This window comes from Felis catus, chromosome B2, assembly GCF_018350175.1.
Source record: "Felis catus isolate Fca126 chromosome B2, F.catus_Fca126_mat1.0, whole genome shotgun sequence".
NCBI lineage: Eukaryota > Metazoa > Chordata > Mammalia > Carnivora > Felidae > Felis > Felis catus.
This window is the reverse complement of record NC_058372.1, coordinates 126,163,465-126,186,359: the sequence shown is the minus strand read 5'-3', so window position 1 is coordinate 126,186,359 and position 22,895 is coordinate 126,163,465. Positions and strand designations below refer to the sequence as shown.

The 22,895-nt window shown below is 36.4% G+C and overlaps 1 long non-coding RNA gene across 1 annotated transcript; it reads right to left on the bottom strand.

Annotated features, from left to right (window-relative positions):
- Positions 1–487: 487 nt before the first annotated feature.
- LOC123385723 lies at positions 488–8,151 on the bottom strand. The gene is made up of 3 exons (XR_006598686.1): positions 7,935–8,151; positions 5,382–5,503; positions 488–702 (listed from the first exon to the last, which is right to left on the bottom strand). It is a non-coding gene; the product is annotated as an uncharacterized LOC123385723 (long non-coding RNA).
- Between the last annotated feature and the right edge of the window lie 14,744 nt (positions 8,152–22,895).

Sequence of the window (22,895 nt, the reverse complement as noted above, 5' to 3'; positions counted from 1 at the left end):
AATAATTTTTGCACTTTGACTGAAACACAAAAACTCACATACAAAAAGCACCAAATCTATTAATTCTGTCCTAAACAAGCATTAAAACTTTGGGAAATAGTGCCATGACTAACAGTTTTTAAAAATCTATACATATGAGCTAACCTCTGAGTGGCATATTCCCTGAAGCCACACACATTGTAATATATTTTCCAATTCCAGATTTTCAATATCATACGGGTTATTAAAATTTGTGTCGGCAGCAACCCAAACATGTGAGGGCATACTGAAAGAAATAATTTAAGAAGTGTGAAGAGAGGTCTTTAAAATTTTAGTTATAAATGGTCCTTCTTTTAGTTTTTTAGATTTTCACCTTACCTCTGATTTTTCAGTTTATCTATACTTTTGAAATATAGCCATCACAAAAAATGGAGATACATATATACATATGCCTTGCATTTCTTTTTTTAAAATTTTTTTAATGTTTATTTATTTTTGAGGAAGAGAGAGAGACAGAGTGTGAACGGGGAAGGGGCAGAGAGAGAGAGAGGGAGACACAGAATCCAAGGCAGGCTCCAGGCTCTGAGCTGTCAGCCCAGAGCCCAATGCGGGCCTTGAAGTCACGGACCGGGACATCATGAGCTGAAGTTAGACGCTCAAACGACTGAGTCACCCAGGTGCCCCTGTCTTGCATTTCTTCAAATAGACTTCACAAATGGATTTCTAGCAAAAAAAAAAAAAAACAAAAAAAACAAAAAAAACCCAACTAGAAAATTGCATGAATATATACATACCTATGACTATAAATAACACTGGTATGCCGGTACATTCATGTTGCATGTGTTTACGTTTTTTTTTTTTTTCCATAAGCACCTATAGGATTTCCATAATGATGTTGTTATAAGCACACTAGGAAGCAAACACTTTCCAGCCATGCAATTAAGTCTCCAAACATGAACGATACCTAAACACGCCATTGGACAACACAACATTGCTATGAGATAATTCTTCCAACATCTGCAGCTCTAAAGTTAATCGTGATTCCGGCAAGAGCACCCCCCTAACGTGCTGTATGAGAGAAGCACTAACTAATCATTAAGTGGCCTTGCATCATACAGAGCTGCCGCTTCTGTTTCAAATCAACTGGAGTGGCCCAGAGCACCAGTGACAGTAGCAATGGCGTCAGCTCCAAATGTTGAACGTGATGGAGAAAAGTGTGGATTTCCAAAATTCTGAGAGGACTGTGTTTTGGAACTGGTACTTGAATTCTTTCAAAAATAAGCACCCAACCTTACTTTGCTGATTGGTGGGCTGTGTGGGTCACTTGCCAGAGGTGTTTTCTAATTTGCCCTCATGGGAACTGAATTTTTCTTGCTTGTGGACGTGTGAGTTTTTGAGACTCCTTCCTGCGTCATGATGGAGTAGGAAACACAGTAAAACCCGGGACTGCGAGTCGCTTATTCTGCGAGTGTCCCACAAGACGAGCAAACAAATGAAATGAAAAAAAAAAATGAGAAATAAGCAATTATTTGAACAGACATTTCACCAAGAAGATATATGGATATCAAATGAGTACATTAAAAGGCGCTCAATGTCGGCTGTCATTAAGGAAATGCAAATTAAGATCACCAGGAGGTACTGAGGTACTGCTACGCCCTATCAGAATAGCTAAAATTAAAAAGATTAAAAAATTAAAAACGCCAAGTGTCATGAACTTGGACAACCTAGAACCGTCAGACGCAAGTTTTGGGAATGTAAAAGGGGACAGTCACTTTGGAAAACAGTTTGGAAGTTTCTTACAAAGTGAAACACACATCAACAAGGGATCCCAGGGGTTCCATTTCTAAGCATTTACACAAAAGGAATGAAAGTATATATGTATTGTTGTCTCCTCAATTATCCCCTCTCAATATTCTCATGAACCAGAATGGACGATTCCACCCCTTCCCAGCAGTGTTGGGACTAAATATTCTAGTTGTTCTAAGTTGCTGTCTTGGGCTGAATTACCTAGCTTATCAATAAATGAAGATGAACTCATTTTAGTATCTTTTTTTAAAGTAAAATTTTCATTGAAGCATGACATGTATCAGTGCACAAATCATATAAGGCCTAATCAATATTCATAATATGAATAGATCTCGATAACTGGATCAGTAAATGAAATGTTTCCTATATCTGTTTCTTGTTTCCTGTACCTGTACTAAATTCTCCTTATGTTCCCTGTATTCCTGCACACCAAGGTGACCGCTATCCTAACTTTGAATGCTATAGTTTAGTCTGTATTTGAAACTTTTAGCTCAGGGCAAACTATGATTAAGAAAGAGCCTGACACTCTCAAAGTAGCTCTCATGATGTCAAGAGAAAGAGACATAAAGATAGGAAGGCAGAAGAATAAAAATTCATCTAAGAATTATGGCTAGGAAAGTACTATTAGTACTTTAGGAACTGTTGTTCCTTGAAATGGACTAGAATCGTAAAAACAAGAAATGCATTATATATTCGAGATACTTGACCTACCAACAAAACAGAAGTCTGGCCCAAAAAGTTCTGTAACTCCTCATAACTTAACCTTCATGCAACAGGCAGTGAGTTGAGAAAACTGCTCCACACCTACTTAGCTCGTTTTCTTCAATTACCTCATTTTCCCCAATGCTCCTCTTAGATGGGGCCAAGGAAATAAAAATATGACTGCAGTAGAATCAGAGACCATGAAGAAGAGTGGACACATGAGCAAAATTAGGTTCTCTGTAAGGAACATTCCCCACCCTCGGAATAAGGAGTTTTCGTACTACCAGTCCAATGGGATTTGGGGAATAATACGTGCCAGTGACTACTTTGTGGTACTCACCCTTCCTCTTGCCCCATGATACTGTTTACTGTGGATATTGCCTTTGTATTACTACTTTAGAGCATCCACTATACTAGAGTAGAAGGATAACTTGCCTTTCTAGTTCATTGGTCTCTCTACCTAGAAATACCACTTCCAAACAATGCACAACACCCAGAGATCTTAGACTTTGAGCTCAGAATGTCAACTGGATTGACTTTGGGTTGACCAAATTCCTTTGGAGAGAACTCTGTTGTATGTGTAGAAAAAAGAAACAAAGGGATATTTGGTGACCAGAGAGCATACTCTGGCAAAGAGTCGTTCTCACCAATTTCTTTCTCCCTTTCAAAGGGTCCATGCACTTAGGTTGGGCCGGTGGCATGTAGGTGGTAGTGACGTATGCTACTTCTAAGCCCAAGCATAAAAAAGCTTGATATGTTCTCCCTTGCTGAGGTGACCCAGGAAGTTCTATTTCAAATGTGTAATTATGTAATCATGGAGCTTCTATTATCTTGGGTACTATATGAAGTATCTCTGAAGAATTATATAAAGTATAATTTTTTATTTTGTTGAAACAATGCAATTTGGGAGTGGGATGTCACCACAATACAACAGCTTATTATTTCGAACACAAATGCAATACAAAACGTGTCTCTCATGTCACCTAGAACCTTATCTAGCAGTTCTTCATGTTTTTCCAAAACAACATGTTTTCTAAGATGTTTGGAAACCAATCCTCTCCCTTGTCCTAGGGTACCTGGGATGATATGAAGGTGAATGTAGATTTATCGTAGATGTCTTTTAAGGAAAAAGGGGAAGGAAACTACCCTTATTCACAAAGTTTACACATCCTGAGAAACTGGCTAATGTAGCATTACACAAAGCAAAGGGAGAGATAAAATACACTCATTGTTTTTAGAGTTTGGGGTGGAGGTTGGAAGGGGAGAGAGACAGAGAATCTTCAACAGGCTCCAAGTTCAGTGAGGACCCGGATGTAGGGCTAGCTGCCACAACCCTGGGATCACAACCTGGACTGAAATCAAGAGTCAGATGCCCAATCAACCAAGCCACTCATGCAGCCCTAAAATACATTCATCTCAAGGAAGTCAGAACTGTCCCTTTTAAGATCTGCAGGCAACCATCTCATCAAATTACAGAAAGGATCCTGAGATCACCTAGTTTGTCTTTCTGTACTGTATGATATAACACTTAATTTTTTTTCCAAAATGCTTTTGCTAGTGATAATAGTTTGCAAGGTTGGTAACGTTGTAAAGGATCCAAATTAGGACTTTTTTCTCTCAAGCATCTATTTTTCTTCTTCACTTACTTTCTTTTATTTTTAATTTTTAATGTTTATTTATTGAGAGAGAGAGAGAGAGAGAGAATGATTGGGGGAGGGGCAGAGAGAGGGAGACAGAATCTGAAGTAGGCTCCAGGCTCCAAGCTGTCAGCACAGAGCCCCAACACGGGGCTTGAACTCACAAACCGCGAGATCACGACCTGAGCCAAAGTCAGACATTTAACCAACTGAGCCACCCAGGCGCCTCATTTTCTTATTTATTGCCATTACCACACTAAAATATAAGCTCCATTGTGGTCAGACTGGGAAATAGCACGGTAAAGAGTGTAGACTATCCACTTTATTAGGGTTTGGATCCAGGCTTCATCACTTGTGCTGCTCTGGGGGACAATATGTAACCATTTGCTACTTCTTCATTGTCTGCAAAATAAGACTAACCTACCTCATCGGTGGTTCTGAGAATGGCATGAGTTAACACATTTAAGGACTTAAGTCAATGTCAGGCGCATGTTAAGTGTTCTATAAATGTAGCTGATTCCATCTAAGCTTGGACCTTATCTATATTGTTCACTAAGGTATCCCAGTGACTTGCATATGGCCTTGTGCATGGCAGTAGAAAATGGCCCAGAGACAAAAATAAATACATGTACTTATCACTATAAGAGTTGCTATCTTTGTCCACAAACTTGAAAATGACTTCAGATAAGTGTGAAGAGTCTTGAAAAACATAAATTTATTCATAGAGTCTTTACAGTAAGTGCCTTGGTAGCCTTTAATAACATACTATAAATCAGCTATTTCAGGATAATTTTCCTGGCTCATCTTTGCAAATGTTCAGCTATTAAGACAGAGAAATCAATCCAACATGCCACCTATTGCCTTATGATGTAAATAGTGCAGTATAAACATTTGTTTGGAAGGCTATGAATGAGGCATTAAGACAACTCATCATCCTGGGGCGTAATAACTGATAAATGATTCTTGGTATCTGTTATGGAACTAAATGTCACTGCACTGTTTGGGTAAGGCTCTTGAAGTTAAGTACACAATGTTCACTAGCCACTTTGTGTTCTATCATCTTTTTCTCTGACCAGACAAAATATCAAAAGCAAATCTTACACACACACACACACACACACACACACACACACACACACACACGTCAGGGTCCTTGGTCAGTGGATTTTACCACCAAATAGGAGATTAAAAAATAAGTTAAGTCAGGAAATCTCCATTATCTAGTAATGAATTACCCGCCGTACGAAACAACCCTACCCCATTTCATCATCTTCTGTTCCGCCTTCTCCTCACTCCCACTTTTTTAGGACTCAAGAAGAGGCTGATGACAGCAAAGACAAAGAGGGCCAATTCAGCTGAATTCTGCAGCTCATTTTAAACTGTTGAGATCAAGCCAGAGGGAGAAGAGAAGAATGAGAAAATGAGGGTTAAAATCAGATGCTAAGTGAAGCTTCAGGTTCTCCCTGGCTTCAATTTATCTGGGCTATGCAAACCTCCATTAGTACAGACAATTAAGAGTTTCTAAATTGAGATTCTGTTTACTTGGTGTAGCGTTTAAAATTTCTCAGGCTTTAAATTCTTAGATCTAAATGTGCTACTTGTGGAGGGGAGAGAATATAGGCTATTCTGTGGTAACAATTTGGGACTTAGCTGGAAGACAAATTTCAAATGAAAGAATCATTTTCTCAATACTGCTAACGGCTTCAAGGAAAGGTGTAATTACAAGAATGGGGCTGAATGTAAATATTGTATAAAGCTTCTTGGCTGGAAACAAGAGCAGCCTGCAGAAAACATCATATTCTAATAGACACTTATCCTTATTGGAGAAAGAGGTTAATGTCAATTTAAAACAATTCCTAAACTCTAGTGTGAATTATAATTATAGATTTCAAGGCATCTGCTGCAAGCTTTGGAAGAACTAGATGTCTGTTTGTCTTGCTCTTATTCACTGAGCTTTTAGAAGAGTTACCTTCAAGCTGGCCTCATGCCAGACTTTGTAACAAAAAGATTTTCTCTTCCAGTCTCCATTTCTTTCAAAAAAAATAAATAAATAAATAAGAAGAAGAATAACATTTTGGAAAGTGTTGAAATTGAATTTACAGTCCAGTAAAAGGCATCTCATTAGTTAGAACAGGGGGATGTAAACAATTTCTTTCCATCCAGGGTACCTCTACTCAACGTGCCTCTAATGTTCTAAAAGCTCCCTTTACTACAGACATGATTACTCCTAGTCACTAGAAACCAAGAATTAGTTGATGTGTTTTCCTGCCCCACTCTGCACCAGTGGCTGCATTTTACAACAAAAGGACAAATCAAACAAAAGTATCCAGATATCAGGATTAACAGAGAAAAATTGCACTAACTCCTAGGCTATAACCCAGGAACAGTTCAGGCAAGACTCAACCATAAGCAGTGTCTATCTGTACAGGTGAAGTCTGATAGCTCATCTTAGATGATGAGTAGCCCCTCACTCCAAGGATAAACAACCTGAGTCATGAAAAATATATGTATTTAGTAAAAATCAAATTTATGAGATTAAAAATGCTGCTGTAAAGCCTTCAGTTAAGGAAACATTCAGGTGGATCATTTCTTTTTCAGCAACATGCTGGTTACAAAGCTTTGCTATAATCATACTCAATCCTATTTATTGATTACTAAAACTTCATTTTGAATTTCAGAAATGACTCCCCTTTTGTTGCGTTGCAGATTGGCTTTAATTCAGTTTGTCCTTTATACATTCATCCACACATGCATTCATGAGGCAAATATTCTACAGAGAACTAATCTAGTCTACATTCTTACTTAGTTTTTATTATTATAATAAAATTTTTCATGCATTTTGAAAAGTACACTGAAGAGCGTAATGAAAAAGCATATAACCATAAATGAATTTCAGGACTGGTTAATATTTTGCCATATTTTCTGTATCAAAAGTTACTTTGCAGAAATATTCTAAAGTAAGTTACAAACATTGTGTGTTTCTAACTCTGAATATCTTAAAATATATTGCCACAAAAAATAAAAACATTTTCAGTCCAGCTACAGTGCCATTGTTACACTTATCAAAATTAATATGAATTCCTTATTATCATTGAATGCAAAAATTTGCATTCAAATTCCCCTAATAGTACTTAAAATCTTTTTGCAGCTTCTTTTTATTTTTTATTTTTAATATATGAAATTTATTGTCAAATTGGTTTCCATACAACACCCAGTGCCCATCCCAAAAGATGCCCACTTCAATGCCCATCACTTACTCTTCCCTCCCTCCCACCCCCCATCAACCCTCAGTTTGTTCTCAGTTTTTAAGAGTCTCTTATGCTTTGGCTCTCTCCCACTCTAACCTCATTTTTTTTTCCTTCCCCTTCCCCATTGCAGCTTCTTTTTAAAACAAGAACTAAATCAAGGAACACACGTAACACTCATCTGTAGTGTCTTTTAATGATTTAAACATTTTTAAATTGAAATATACACACAGAAAAGCACATAAATTATAAGCACAGAGCCAATGAATTACTACTTATTGAACTCAGCTATTTAATTGCCATTCTTAACAAGGAATAAACTAGCATCTCAGAAGTACCCCTGTCTGTCCCCTCTCAATGAATATCTCAACTCTCCTTCCTAAAATGTAACTGCTATCCTATCTTTTAACACCATGTTGAGAGTTTCATCCTTAATTTTCTACAAAGTATCTTGGCTTTCCTTGGTCCTTTCAATAACACTATATATTTCAGAAACAGCACTTCCTTGGTCTTTCAGTGAAAAAAAAAAATTAAGTCGGTGGAACTATCTACTGGTATTGCATACCTGAGACAAACTGATACTCTGTAATTTTTTAATGCTCCCATTCAGTGAATATAGTATTTCCTTCTTCCATTTACTCAGGTCTTCTTTTAAACTTGTGTACACAATGTTTCCTAGTTTTCAGTGTAGAAGTCATAGATAGCTTTTGTTAGATTTTTTAATGTTTACTTATTGTTGAGAGAGAAAGAGTGGGGAAGAGGCAGACAGAGAGGGAGACAGAGAGGATTCTAAGCGGGTTCTGTGATGTCAGCAGAGAGCCCTATTCAGGGCTGGAACTCAGGAACCAAGAGATCATAACCTGGGCCAACGTCAGACGCTTCACTAACTGAGTCACCAGGGTGCCCCATATCTTTTGTTAGATTTATCCCTAGACATTTGATTATTTATATGTTATTTAAAACCTTAGCATCATTGCATTTCCTAATTATGTTTGACTGGTGTATAAAAATACAAATTACATTGTATAATATGCTGAAATTAAAAAGATCTGCTATATTATTGGTACAAATAATATATTGATAGATTCTTCTGAATTTTTCACCATTTGCATTTCATAGCTCCATTTCCAATTCTCAGATCTTTTTTTTCCCCCTCTATTTGTCTTTTTGGCACTGGCCACAACCCCCAGTGCAATGTTGAAGGACTCTAGTCATCCTGATTTAATCTTGATCTCAGATGAAATATCTCAAAATTTATCATTAATTGCAATATTAGCTGTAAGTGTTTTATAGTTTTCTATTATCAGACTAAAGATTTATTTCTGGTTTGCAAACAAATTTTGTAGATGTCAAGTTTTAGCAAATACTATTTTTACAACTATTGGGATAATCATGTTATAACTTTTCTTTTTCATTCCAATAATACAGTGAATTACTATTTTTAGATATTTTCAAATATTATAATTACTTAACACTCCTAGAATAGACTCATTTTCTTAAAGTAAGTTATCTATCATCCATCCATCCATCACGTGTTTGGGTCCAATTTGCTAATAATTCTATTTAGTACTTCTGTATCAATGCTAATGGTTAGATAGGCCCCTACTATTTCTTTTCTATGGATTTCGTACGATATTTTGTTATCAAGGTTACACCAGACTCATAGAATAGGATGGAGATTGTCCCCTTTTTTTCCATTCTCTGGAAACATTCATGGAAAGTTGAAAATGTTTATTCCTAGTCAATAAACATCTGGGCCTAAAGAAGCCATCTGGATCTGAGGATTTCTTTGTTAGGAAGGCTTGTAATTGGAGATTAAGTTTAATTAACAAATAGGGAAATACTAAGTTTTAAATTTCATTTGCCTAAATGTAGTTAAAAAATTTGTCCCCTTTATATAATTTTCAAACCAGTTGCCATGAAGTGTTTCATAATATTTTCATTGTACGTTTGTAAGATCTGTAGTTATACCCCGCTACTTTTTTCCCTTTCTAAAACTAATTATTTAGATATTTTTTCTCTTCTTTTTTCTTGATGAGTTTCAAAAACTATTAACAATTTTATAAGTTTTATTGAAGAAATAACATTTGGTTCTGATTGTCATCTCCCTAGTCCTCTCTTCTTTTCTTTTTCTTTTTTTTATTTTACTAATTTCAGTTCTCTTATTTACCATTTTCTTCCTACTTTGGGTTTAATTATTCTTTTTCCTATTTTTTGAGATGGCTTTTTAGATAATTGCACTTTAGTCTATCTTCTTTATTAGACATTTGCATTTAAGCTATAAATTTTTTCCTCTAAGCATTACATTAGCTTTATTCCACAAATTTGATCAATAGTGATTTCATTACCATGAAGGTTAAATATTTTTCAAATTTTTTACTATGATTTATTCACTAACCAATCAGTTATTTAAAAGTATCCTGTTTAAGTTTCCAAAATATGGGTAGTTCCTCATTATCTTTTTATTATGGGTTTCTAACATTTCAATTGTGTTAAGAGAATAGATTGTGTGATTTTTTGATCATATGACATTTTGAAACTCGCTAGATTTCCCAGCATGTGGTCAATTTTGAAAGCTCCCCCATGGACCCTGGAAAAGAATATATCATCTCCAGGTTTGGGATGCAATAGTGGATTAGTCAGCTAAGTTTATCAGCTGTTTTCAAATTTTCCATTTCTTTTCTGATTTTTGTCTGCTTATTCTATCAATTACTAAAGGAAATTTAAAATTTCCAATCACCACTGTGGACTTTTTATGTATCTTTTTACTTCTGTAGATTTTGCTATCCATATATTTTTCATAAAAAATAGAATAATTTTATCTTTTGAACTTTTAGCACAATGGCATTCTTATTTATCTCTAATAATCCTTTGTATTAATGCAGCTAGAGCAACTTTAATTTGGTCGGTTCTGGCATAGGATATGTTTCCATTCCTTCGTTTTCCATCTTTTTAATTTAGTATAACATTTAAAATTTGTCTTATAAGCAGCATATTATTACATAAGCACAGTATGATGCTATTCTTTTGATGCATTTAGTTCATTTACATTTAAGGAAGATGCTAATGAATTTGGTTTAAAGATTCTGATTGCTTATAGTTTCATTATATTTTCAATTTTTCTTTCTATTACAGCTTTACTGATAGATTTTTACATTATTAGGGATTCATTCAACTTACATCCTTGAGTTATTACATTCTAATATGTTATTACTTTGTATATTCACTTCTTAGATATACAGACATTTTAACTCTTTTTACTCCCCCTCCCATGTGCTATTTTTGCTGCATAATTTCATTTTATATGTATATCTTAATCCCTACAAAACATTATTACTCTTTTGTACAGTCAATATTCATTGAGATTTATTCATGTAAACATTCTTCCCTCCACTGTTGATTACTTTTTCAGTTATCAGACTTCTTTGTGGGGTCACCTTCCATCAGCCTGAAAATTTTCTCTTAATACTTATCTCAGGGCAGCTCTGCTTGGAGCAAATTTTCTCAATGTTGCTTATCTGAAATGCCTTAAGTATTCCTTTATTTTTAAAGGATATACTCATTGAGGATAGAATCCGAGGTCAGCATTTTTTTTTTAATCACTTGGAAAGTATCATTATATTGTCTTTTGTTTTCATTGCTTCTGTTAGGAAGTCAGCTTTCAGGTTTCTTGTTGTTCCTTTGATGATCATGTGGTTTTTTGTTGTTGTTGTTCTCTAGCAACCTTCAATATCTTTCTTTGATTTTGGGTATCCAGCAGTCTTACAACAGTGCGCCTAGGTGTGATTCGCTTTGTATTTATTCTTTACGAGTTTGTAGAGATTCTTAAATCAATGGCTTGGTGGGCAATTAATACTCATTATGTCTTCAAATATTGTTCCTGTTCCATTTTTTATTACTTCTTCATGAATTCCAATCATACCTTTATTTATTTATGTATTTATGTATGTATGTATGTATTTATTTATTTATTTATTTATTTATTTTTGTTTGTTTGTTTGTTTTTCTTTTTGGGAGGATTTTTTTGGTTGTGTTGTGTCTTCTGAAGTTTCTTTCATTTTGCCCTTTTAGATGTTGCTTCACACATTTTGTTTTTAACCTAGTGTTCAGTGCACCACTTTTTTTTTTCTTGTGTGTTGAATATGTTATTGAAGTCACCTGACCCAGGTATTGTGGTTTTCCTATGACCGTTACCATTCAGTTCTTTCTCTAGCTTTGATTTCTCTGCTGCAAGTCTCAATCTTGCCTTTAATTCCCTGAAAATGGGATCATAGTCTTATGTCTCTATAGCAATATCCACAAGAGTAGACTCACATTAGGTTTCGGTTGTTTTTTGTTCCATACATGTAGTGGGGATCGGGGGGGGACTGCCCCCAAATATGCCAATTTGGCATACTGATTATTTTGAATTAAAGTTACTTAGGAAAAAATTTGTGCAGAAAACACACACTGACTCTCATTTATCTCCCTTAAAGCAAGAAATAAATTTCTCATACAAAAGTTACCCCCTCTGCATGAGGAGAGAGAGACATCCTCATCACCAGGATGGGGAGTTTTAAGGCTGAGTAGGCTGTAGAAATGAACTTTATTACTTCTTCTCTAATTTACTACTCCAAATCCAAACTTCTTTGTCTTTTCAATTTTGGGGAATGTATTATTTTGTTGTCTAAAAGGCATAAAATCTGTCTGCTTTGGTCACTTCTCTGAGTCTCATATTTTTATGAGCTCTCACACATATGAAAGTAAATGTTTTTCTCCTGTTAATCTATCATATGTCAATTTAATTATAGGACCAGGCCAAGAACCCCAAAGGAAAGAAAAAAAAATTTTCTTTCCTACACATGTCTTAAGTTGAATTTTTTTCACAATAACAAGTTCTTTTTATTTTATTGGAAATCATACATGAACAATTTATACAGATATTTAAGGCTCTGAGTGATGTCATCTTCTTCTGGAAAGGTCATAGCATTATTTTTACTTTTTACAAACAGGTAAGCTAATGACATGAGCAATCTCAGATTACATTACTCTGTTCAAAGATTGAGGTGATTCTGAGCTGAGCTTCAATTACTGTTATGGCGGGTCTTTACTGTTCATTCCTACTCCTAGGGTTCTTTCTTCCTAAAAAGTGAAGTGTTTCATAAGTCCCCTCCTCCTTAGTGAGCTTGATTTTTCATGGTAGCTTTCAGCTGTCAGGCTTCCATCTTTCCCATAGCCCTGAAATTTCTCATCATCTTGGTAGTTCGACAACACCTGCGAACCATCTTTTTAGCATGTTGACCATATTTTCTACTTGTTCTTTACGGTCGGTTTAATCTGAACCATAGGTCCCATTGATACAAGCAGAAACCCTGTCCTAGTTATCTTTCAGTCTATAATAATGGAATCATTTTTTCACAATATTGACCTACTGAAGAGACCCATAAGCCAGTTGTCTTCAAGGATACCCCAATTTCTCGATTTGTGGTTGTTTTCTTCTGGAATTTTCTGATTATTTTTTTTCTGATGGCATTTATTTAGTTAATCTACCCAATGTATTACATATAAAGTTATATCTGAAGGATTTATTAGAATCAGATTAGAGATTTTGGCAAGAAAACTTCATTAGTGAGTCTACATTCCTCACAATTCATTACATGGAAAGAGAAGTGAAGTTCATTTTGATCACAGGGTCAAAGTAGTGATAGCTTGACATTTTCATTGTAAAGTTGTACATGCCCACTGTTTTACCATCAAGTAACCTGACATTCTGCTATCATTACATATATTGGTAAATTTCCTATCAACCTTTGATATAATATTTTGGCATAAGTCAACACTCACTGCCTGAATCAATTTTTTCCCTAAGATTACATAATGGAGATTTTCTCATATTAACATTTCTTCTATATTTATCCTCTATAAAGAACTTTTCCTCATCAATTGAGGCTTTTTATTATCCTGAAATGTGCCTGATAGTGAAACATAGTAAAAAATGCTTAACCCTTTATGTTTGTTTTCAAATTTCTTAAAAAGAAATAATAATAGACATTTGAATAATAGACATTTCCAGTAATGATAAATCAGGTTTTATTTCATGTGTTAATCATTGCAGATTCATGGATTTTGGTGTATTCAGAATGCTTCAGTCCTGGTGTTTTTAGTCTCTGCCTCTCTGAAGCTTATGTTTCTAGGAGGAAGACAAAGACTAATATTTAAATAATAGATAAGCAAAAAGATAAAGTCAGATCTTAATTAGTAATATGACAAAATAAGTGCTATTTTGAATTGTGCATTACACTAGTAAGGCTAATCATAGCAAATAGACCCTGAAAAGTGTCATGGAGACCCTATTAAACATGGTAAAATGTGTTTCTTGCTCACATAATAGTACCATGCAGGTATGGTGAGGTAGGCTGTACTCCTCCATGTTATTCAGAGAACAAGGCTGGCTAACTCTCTTTCATCTTCGGTGTTATGTAAATTCACTGTGAGGCTATTTGCAGCAACAAAGTGAAAAGGCTGTGAAGAACCCAGCTGGGAGTATTTAATGAAAACTGGTGCTTCCCACTTCCTCTCCTGATCCATTGGCCTGGAATCACAACCCTATTAAATCAAGACAATCGTGAGTCCAGTAAGAAGAGGAGACTATGAATTTTGGGGAGCTGATATCACAGGTTCAGGAGAGGACATGACGTAGTCAATAACAAGCATGTGAAGGAATGAGCCACAGAAAACTCTGATGGAAGAACTTTCCATCAAAGAGAACAACACTGATCCTAAGGAATCAATAAGCTTGTCCTCTTCTAAGAAGAGACGAGAAGGCAGCTGGTGAATGAAGCATAGTGAGAAAGAAGGAGAGAGATTAGATAAAAGGTCAGAAGGAAGAGTAAATAGATCTTATTTACCCTTTTTTACCTTAAACTTCATGTTAAGGATGTTACGATTTTTACTAAGTATACAAAATTAATGTAGTTTTTAGTAATCTTTATTTTGAAAACATAACTTTTGCTGCTGTAGTAAGAATGAAATGTAGCAAATGAGGATGGAAGCAGAAGGACCAGATAGTATCTTTCCAGCATCCTTGGTAACAGCTGACAGAGGCCTGAAATACGATGGTTGTTACGAGTTAATGAAAAGTAGACATACTTGGTACTCTTTGATTCCACTCTTTCTCTCATATTTCATATCCTGTGTATCAGGAAATACTCCTGACTCTACTTTCAAACACTTCCAGAATCTTACCACTTTTACCATTTTGAATTCTATAGCCTGGTCCACCACGTCTCCTCTGCAGTTAACCATGGCTTCCTCATAGTCTCTCACTTGGTCACTAGAACCAATTCTCAAGCAGCGACCAGAATAGCCTTTTAAAACCTAAGTGAGGGCATCCCACCCCTCTGGTCAGAACTCTCTAATGGCTCCCCATCTCTTTCTGCACCAAAGCTAAAGTCAGGACAATGACCCACAAGGCTGTCAGCTGATTACTTTCATTTCATGATTTTCTTTCTCTTCAACTCTTGTCCCTGACAGGCCTCCTCACTATTCCTGTGAAAACACCAGTTGTGCTCCCAACTTAGAGTTTTTATTCTATTCCCTCTGCTAGTTCTCTCTTATCAGTTCTGCTTCTCTGCCTTTTTCCTGTCTGTTCTATAATCTCACATTCTTACTGAGGCTTGTGCGGGTTAAACGGTTGAACACAGCGATGAGTCCCATCTCACCACACGTCCTCAGTCGCTTCCCTTGCTTTACATCTTCCATTGTGTACTTCATTTTCTGACATTCTTTATGCTTATTTAAAATGCTTATTATAATGGGGCACCTGAGAAGCTCCGTCGGTTAAGTGTCGGACTCTTGAACTCGGCTCAGGTCATGATCTCGCAGCTCATGAGTTCAAGCCCTGCATCAGGCTCTGTGCTGACAGCACGGAACCTCCTTGGGATTTTCTCTCTCTGTCTCTGCCCCTTCCATACTTGCATGCTCTCTCTCTCTCAAAATACATACATACATACATACATACATACATAAAACACTTAAACATTTTAATTAAAAAATAAAATAAATAAATATAATGTTTAGAGCTTATTACCTATTCTTTTGCTCCCTACCTGGATTATAAGCTGCATAAGGGCAGGTGTCTTTGTTTTGTTCACTAAGGTCTTCAAGTTTCTAGAATAGAGCCTAACACATAGAAGAACCTTAATAAATGAAACTGACGGATTTAATGAATGAACAAATGAATAAGTGAAGGCATAGAGCTAGCGGGCAGTATGAAGAAGGGACCTAATTTCCTCTTTAAGGATGTGGTATTTTATCGCACATGTGGAAGTCAGTGAGAAATAGAGAGGGGACTCCAGAAAGGCCTATCAGATATTACTGGCCAAGATGCTTATCAGTCTGTATTCATTCAAGGAATTCAGAGGCCAGGTTTATTTGGAACTTATGCAATACTGGATAAAGAAGGCAGTCTAGCCAAGAACGTTAACTAGTGAGTAATAAAGAAGTCACATGGAATATTACCCTAAACAATTGATGTTCAGTCTGGTTTTTAGTTTTGCAAGCTGCCCAATTTAGTCTGCTCTGATTGCAAACCCTCAGTTTTTACACTTGAAATAAAATAAGAAAAGGTCAAATAGAGAGAGATTAAGTCTCTCATTTCTAAGACTCCTAAGCATGCACAATTAATTTCTGGGTATGTTTTGGAGGTTGTAATCAAAGAAGTATATTCTGTGTTCAAGGTGAAAATCACTTCCATTTAAACAGAAAGCAATAATAATCATGCCCATTGTTCATGTTTATCTCTGCCAACTGGTATTGTCAATCTCTGGAAGGTAAAAGAAGTGAAAAAAATTTTTTGACCAAAATGCCTTAACCAGAAAGGAACTGAGAACAGAGAGAATGGGTCCAGATTAAGTCTCGCTGTATGAATCTGACTCATTCTGTGGCTGTGGACTTTTCAGAATCAATTCTTTTTCTGTAATCTTGTTCATTTTATGGGCATCTTTCCTACTCTCCAGGTATCTTCTCTCTCTCTGCTTCATCTTTTTCATCAATAGTTCAATCCAAGTGTAAAAATACCACAAATGTTAGATCCTTACGCTGAGTACAATGAGCTACACATCCTTGGAGAATTCACTCTGGAACTTTTTCCACTCTAAAAGGCCTTAAGTTTGGCACCTTTATTTTACACCTGCAGGGCATTTCAGTCAACAAAAAGGGATGTCTTTTTTTTCCTACTTACCATTGTAATCAGACACAATGGAAAGAATGACAGTAGCCACTATGACTAAGATTCACTCATATTTTATTTTAGATTTGGAATAGCATAAGTGTCTGAAAACTTATCTCTATAACAACTTATCTTCAACTATTCAATCCTTGATATTTATCATTGTATGATTAGTAAAGTCAATTTGCCAATAGAAAATATACATATATGTAAATATGTAAAATTATATTCTTAGTATCCAAAAATGCAGAATAAATTTATGCCTATGCTCAAATTTGAGTTAAAAATCTAAATTTCAGTTACATAATCTGTGCCAAGTTTAATTATCTGTTGAGAATAATTTTTTTCCAGTAGGAAAAAAATAGGTTTTTTTGAGAGAGAGCAAAGTAGGGGAGAGGAGCAGAGAGAGACAGAGAGAGAGAGAAAATACCAAGCCGAATCCCTACTCAGCACAGAGCCTGTCATGGGACTTGATCCCACAACCCTGGGATCATGACCTGAGCTGAAATGAAGATTTGGACTCTGAACCAACTAAGCCACCCAGGTGCCCCAGAAAAACAACAAACAAACCATCTAAAAATTTTCATCCACTATAAAATATTGACTAATCACTTATGACATTTTCCTTCACATATAAATCTACAAAGAATAATCCAGAAATGATTGATACAATAGCTTAAAAAAACTCTATTGACAATTTGTTATTTGTAATAGTATAATATAATTGCCTATGTGAAGAAGGAGGGAGAAAATAAGATGAGAACAGCCATGGATTTCAATCAATCCTTAGAAATACATTAATCAATAGTCATATCTACACTATGATTAAAGAAGCTGAGGAATGTTTTACATAATGATTTTGAATATACCTTTGTATTAACTTGAAGGCAGTAGAAATGAGCTGGAAAAAAGGAATCTAAGATACTGTACAGCAGGCGGTTTTTCTCCTTGATGATCACCTCTCTGTATCTCACCAATGACTCTTAAAACTCAGGCACCCTTTCTTCTTAAAAGGAATGGTATTCCATCTACATATGTAAGTGCTAGATAGAAGCAAACACTTGCCAGTTCCTGCCTGCTCACCCAACATTATGGTTCATGGGGACTCTCCTTCACTTCTTGTCCCTGTGGTATAAATGGTACAAAATTACATGTCTGGGAAATACTTACTTTCATCATCTCTCTGAAAATTCTACACTATCTTGACAACCCTGATGACTTCTAATTGTGTATTTTTTTTCCTGGATTTTTTTTTCTTATTTTTATGAGATTACAATGACTTGACAACCTTAAAAACTGAGAGCACATAAATAACAATTTGTTAATAAAATATATTTTGGAGAGACAGAATGACATTTTCTAGTTCGTGTGAACTACAAAGCCTTGATTAACAAGAGAAGTTTCTTCACAGGAGCCATTTGTAAAATGCACTTTCTCGATCACATATTTTTATTTTTTCACAGACTCATTAAGGTTAAAAAAAAGAATAAATAAATAGCCACCCAACCTTTATATATAAATAGTTCTCAATCACTTTATTTTTTATTTTTTTAAATTTTTTTAACGTTTTTATTTATTTTTGAGACAGAGAGAGACAGAGCATGAATAGGGGAGGGGCAGAGAGAGAAGGAGACACAGACTCAGAAGCAGGCTCCAGGCTCCCAGCCATCAGCCCAGAGCCCGACGCGGGGCTCGAACTCACGGACCGTGAGATCGTGACCTGAGCCGAAGTCGGATGCTTAACCGACTGAGCCACCCAGGCGCCCCTCTCAATCACTTTTAAGCATAGTACAAAACATTGCTGGGGTGCCTGGGTGACTTGGCTGGTTAAGCATCTGACTTGGGCTCAGGTAATGATATCACAGTTGGTGGGTTCAAGTCCCCTGTAGGACTCTGTGCTGACAGCTTAGAGCCTGGAGGCTGCTTTGGATTCTGTGTCTCCCTCTCTCTGCCCCTCCCCCTTTTGTTCTCTCTCTCTCTCTCTCTCTCTCTCTCTCTCTCTCTCTGTCTTTCTTTCAAAAATGAATAAATGTCGGGGCACCTGGGTGGCTCAGTCCCTTAAGCATCAGACTTTGGCTCAGGTCATGATCTCGTGGTTTGTGAGTTCGAGCCCTGCGTCAGGCTCTGTGCTGACAGTGCAGAGCCTGGAACCTGCTTCAGATTCTGTGTCTCTCTGCCCCTCCTCTCTCTCTCTCTCTCTCTCTCTCTCTCTCTCTCTCAAAAGTAAATAAACATTTAAAAAAAGTAACAAAAATGAATAAAGGTCAAAAAAATTTTAAAGCATTGCTATTGCTAGGTTTTGATGTTTTTAAAAAATCTATTTCCAGAAAAGATGCATTCTAGAGATTCAGATAATGGTTATAGCAAGATCATAGATGGCAATACAACACTAACCCAGAGCCTCGTCGGTAGCCTTGGGAAACTAGGCCATAATCTCTGTAGCAATTGGCTCAGAACTATCAGGACGTAGTCAATGACTGCTACCTTCCAAATTTTTGCCTACCTCCCAACACAGGACAAATCAGAGAAAGCCAAATATGCTCTTCCAACAATCAAATAGGATGCCCTGCTTCTAGATAGCTCACCCGTAGCTTCCCCATGCCAATGACGTCCAATCAGACCATACCTAAACCCCTCTATTTTTTATCACCATAAAGCTCTTCTCTCCCCTAGCTGTCTTTGAGTCTCTGCCTACCTCAAAGGATGGCGGCTGACTCACTTGCAGTTCCAAGCACTGAATCACTAGCCTGTTTGTTCTCATTTGGGTGGTTTTAGTTTATTTCCACAAGGTAAACTGTTAAGTAATGACTGAACTTGAGAGTCTATCATAAAATTTGAAAGAATAATTTTGCTACAAAAACCTTGCTCGACTTCCAAGGCCTCATGTAATCAAAACTTCAAAGGCAAAATTTTCTTTGCTGTAATTTGAGTAAAGCACCTAGCTAAGTGTTCTTCTTCTCTCTGTGTATGTGCACAGTCTATATGAACACACTTCCGGATGAGTTTGCCTCAGTAGACTGAGGTCAAGACAATACTAAGAGGGGAAAAAAAAGATGAAAAAAAGCTCTGGAGAGTCAAATGGGCTTTTAAAAGAGTATCCAAATTACAGCTAATACAACTGGAATTGAAAAGAACTGAGAATACCTTCCTTTAAGCCTGGAACAAAGGCCAAAAGAAAAAGATGCCAGCTATTGAAGAAATAAAAGTATCTGTCTCTAATGTGGCAGACGTTGGTGAAATATTCAACTCCCGGAGCAAATACAAAGCAAAGAAGAAATCATTTTTAGATAAGAGGACAAAACTAATGGATATTCTCAGCAAGCCTGAAAACTGTGTTACCACAATAGTGCAAAGATAATGGTTTCCACCTCTACAATTCCTTTCAATGATTGTTTTGCCAATATACAGTGTAAAGGAAACAAAGACTAATAATTGCTTGTCAGTATTGACGAAGCATGACTGGCATCATGAGGGAGAGGAGCTGGGGGAAGGTGGATACCCCTTCACAGGAGGATACTAACAGGCTGTGCTATATTCACACCAAAGAAATGAGAAAGGAAGGAACATTTGAAGGTCAAGTGAAATTAGCTGTTTACATCTTTCCAGTTAAAACACATTTCAAAGGCCATAGGATTTGAGTCATTGAGGAAATTTTAAAAGGTGAAAAATGATGCAACCCATCACATTAAGAGTTACAATTCTGTGTGCCAGGCTCAATTACAAGTGTGTTGAGAAAGCTGGACTGCAGAATCTTATAAAAGCAAAACTGTAAGCCACCAGGTCTTCCTCTGTAGGGGACGAAGCCTATACTGCCCTGAAGACTAATTCCTCAATGATACATAATGCAAACACTCAAACAGATTTAAGTAATCCAAAGGGGGTTTGGAGATTCTGCAATAACATGAAAATATAGCACATAAAAATTACCATCTTCACTTTCAACTAAAGTGGCCTCAAGCAAACAAGTCATGAATTCTGAATTCTTGCTATGTATACCTAGAGGTACAAAGTCAGCCTGGACCTGGAGAAACTTACAGTGTCCAGCGGGTAAAATTAGACAATCACGAGTGTTAAATGTGTAGTGACAGACATTTAGTACCTTTGTACTCCATAACAAGAATAGCATATTTCCCAGTAAGACCTCACAACACAAACGAAGGCTCTAACAAGATGGATGCCTATGTGGAATTTAAGAAACAAATGAGCAAAGAGAAAAAAAAGAGAGAGAGAGAGGCAAACCAAAAGCCAGACTCTTACCTGGAGAGAACAAAATGATGGTTACCAGAGGGAGGATGGGTGGGAGGATGGGTTGAAAAGGTGATGTGGATTAAGAAATGCACTTGTGATGAGCACCAGGAAGTGTTGGAAGTGTTGATTCATCATATCGTACACTTGAAACTAATATTACATGGTATGTTAATTAAAACAAACACAAACAAACAGAATACATATAAAAATAGTAGCTTGGTATGCACATGTTTAAATGTCTTCCTTGAGGATTTTAAAACAAATTTATTTTTATATGGTCTCCTTTCCCCTGAGGTAAGAATTCCAGTAACACCTGGGGTTGCAAAGCTCCATATATTTCTCACTAGGGTTTATCTAGTCTTGTGCTTTCGTTGACAGCAGCAACCAAACATCTTGACTCTGAAAAATAATTAATAACATTGAATTATGTCGTGGTCAGACTTGCCATACATTATTAGCCTTGCTATTGTCCACCTGCCTATAAACAGTAAGTCTCATTTTTCTTCTGGTTCAACCTAGCTGCAACCCCCGCAAGGATACTGAAGCAATGAAAATGTTAGCAAACCTCATTCTCAGTCAACAAATTTGATGCTATGTCAATTTGTCGTTTTGTTTGTGTGCTTGCTTTGTGCTTAACCAACCCCCCGCCCCCAGTTCAACACGCATCCAGATCCAGACAAGGGGAGAGTCAACCTCCGCAGGTTTTGCTGCCTACAGAAAAATTCAGCACTTAAAGCACAAATAAGATTTCATACTCCTGAAAATGCGCTTCTCCAATGTTAACTGGAGATTACTCTCCATTAGGTTTTAAAATATAAATATTCAAGGGGTGCCTGGGTGACTCAGTCAGTTAAGCGTCAGACTCTTGATTTCAGCTCAGATCATGACCTCGAGGTTTGTGAATTTGAGCACCACATAGGGCTCCATGCTGACGGCATGGATTCTCTCTCTCTGATAGCTTGGGATTCTCTCCTTCTCTCTCTGCCCTTCCCCCACTCATTCCCTCTCTCTCTCTTCTCTCTCTCAAATTAAAAAAAAAAAAAACTTTAAATAAATAAATAAATAAATAAATAAATACATAAATAAATAATTTCACTTTTCTTGGTGGCTTCTTAAAGCAGACCCAGAGAGGCAGTCCATAATGTGATGTCACCCACCTCATGCCTAAACTTCACATCATCTATGTGCTTACTTCATAGATGAAATGTAGATTTAATGCTTTTATAGACCAGCCAACTTCTTCTATTAAGCAAACAAACACTCTAAGGAATCTCCTAATACCCTCCTCCCCTTTTGCTTGTATTACTTCTCTGATTTCTTCTTTCCTTTATCATCAGTTTTATTCAAAGGCTTATATCTATTTGGTATGTTTTCTCAAAATACATCCATATTTAGGAATCAAAATCTCTCCGTCCTCAACAGGAAATGGCCTTCTTAGGTATTACACGAATGACCCTTTTTTAAGTAACCCCTTCTGCAAACACCTTCCCACCCAGAATTTAACTGAGGTCCTCATTATATCCATATATATATCCATATATATATTATATATATATATATGTATAAAATATATACATATATATATTATATCCATATATATTATACATATATATATATAATATATATATGGATATATATATGGATATATATATATGTATCTGGAACATTGGATATATATGGACCAACCAACAGATATTCATGTTACTTTCTGCTCAAGCACATATTGTTGACTCTTTCTTTTTTTTAATATAATTTATTGTCAAATTGGTTAACATACAGTGTGTACCGTGTGCTCTTGGTTTTGGGGGTGGATTCCCATGATTCATCGCTTACATGCAACACCAGGGGCTCATCCCAACAAGTGCCTTATCACCTACAGAACAGAATAAAAATGTCTTAACTTCACAAAGATTACCCCCAAGACAGCATTTTCATCATTTTTCTTCCTTCCTGATACACAGACACCAGACTCCAGTCAGCCAGCACATGTACTCGTGTTGGAATATGACTAGCAGTGGATAAGCTGGTGATAGAAAATGGCCTGGTATACTTTGCCTGAAATATCTCTCG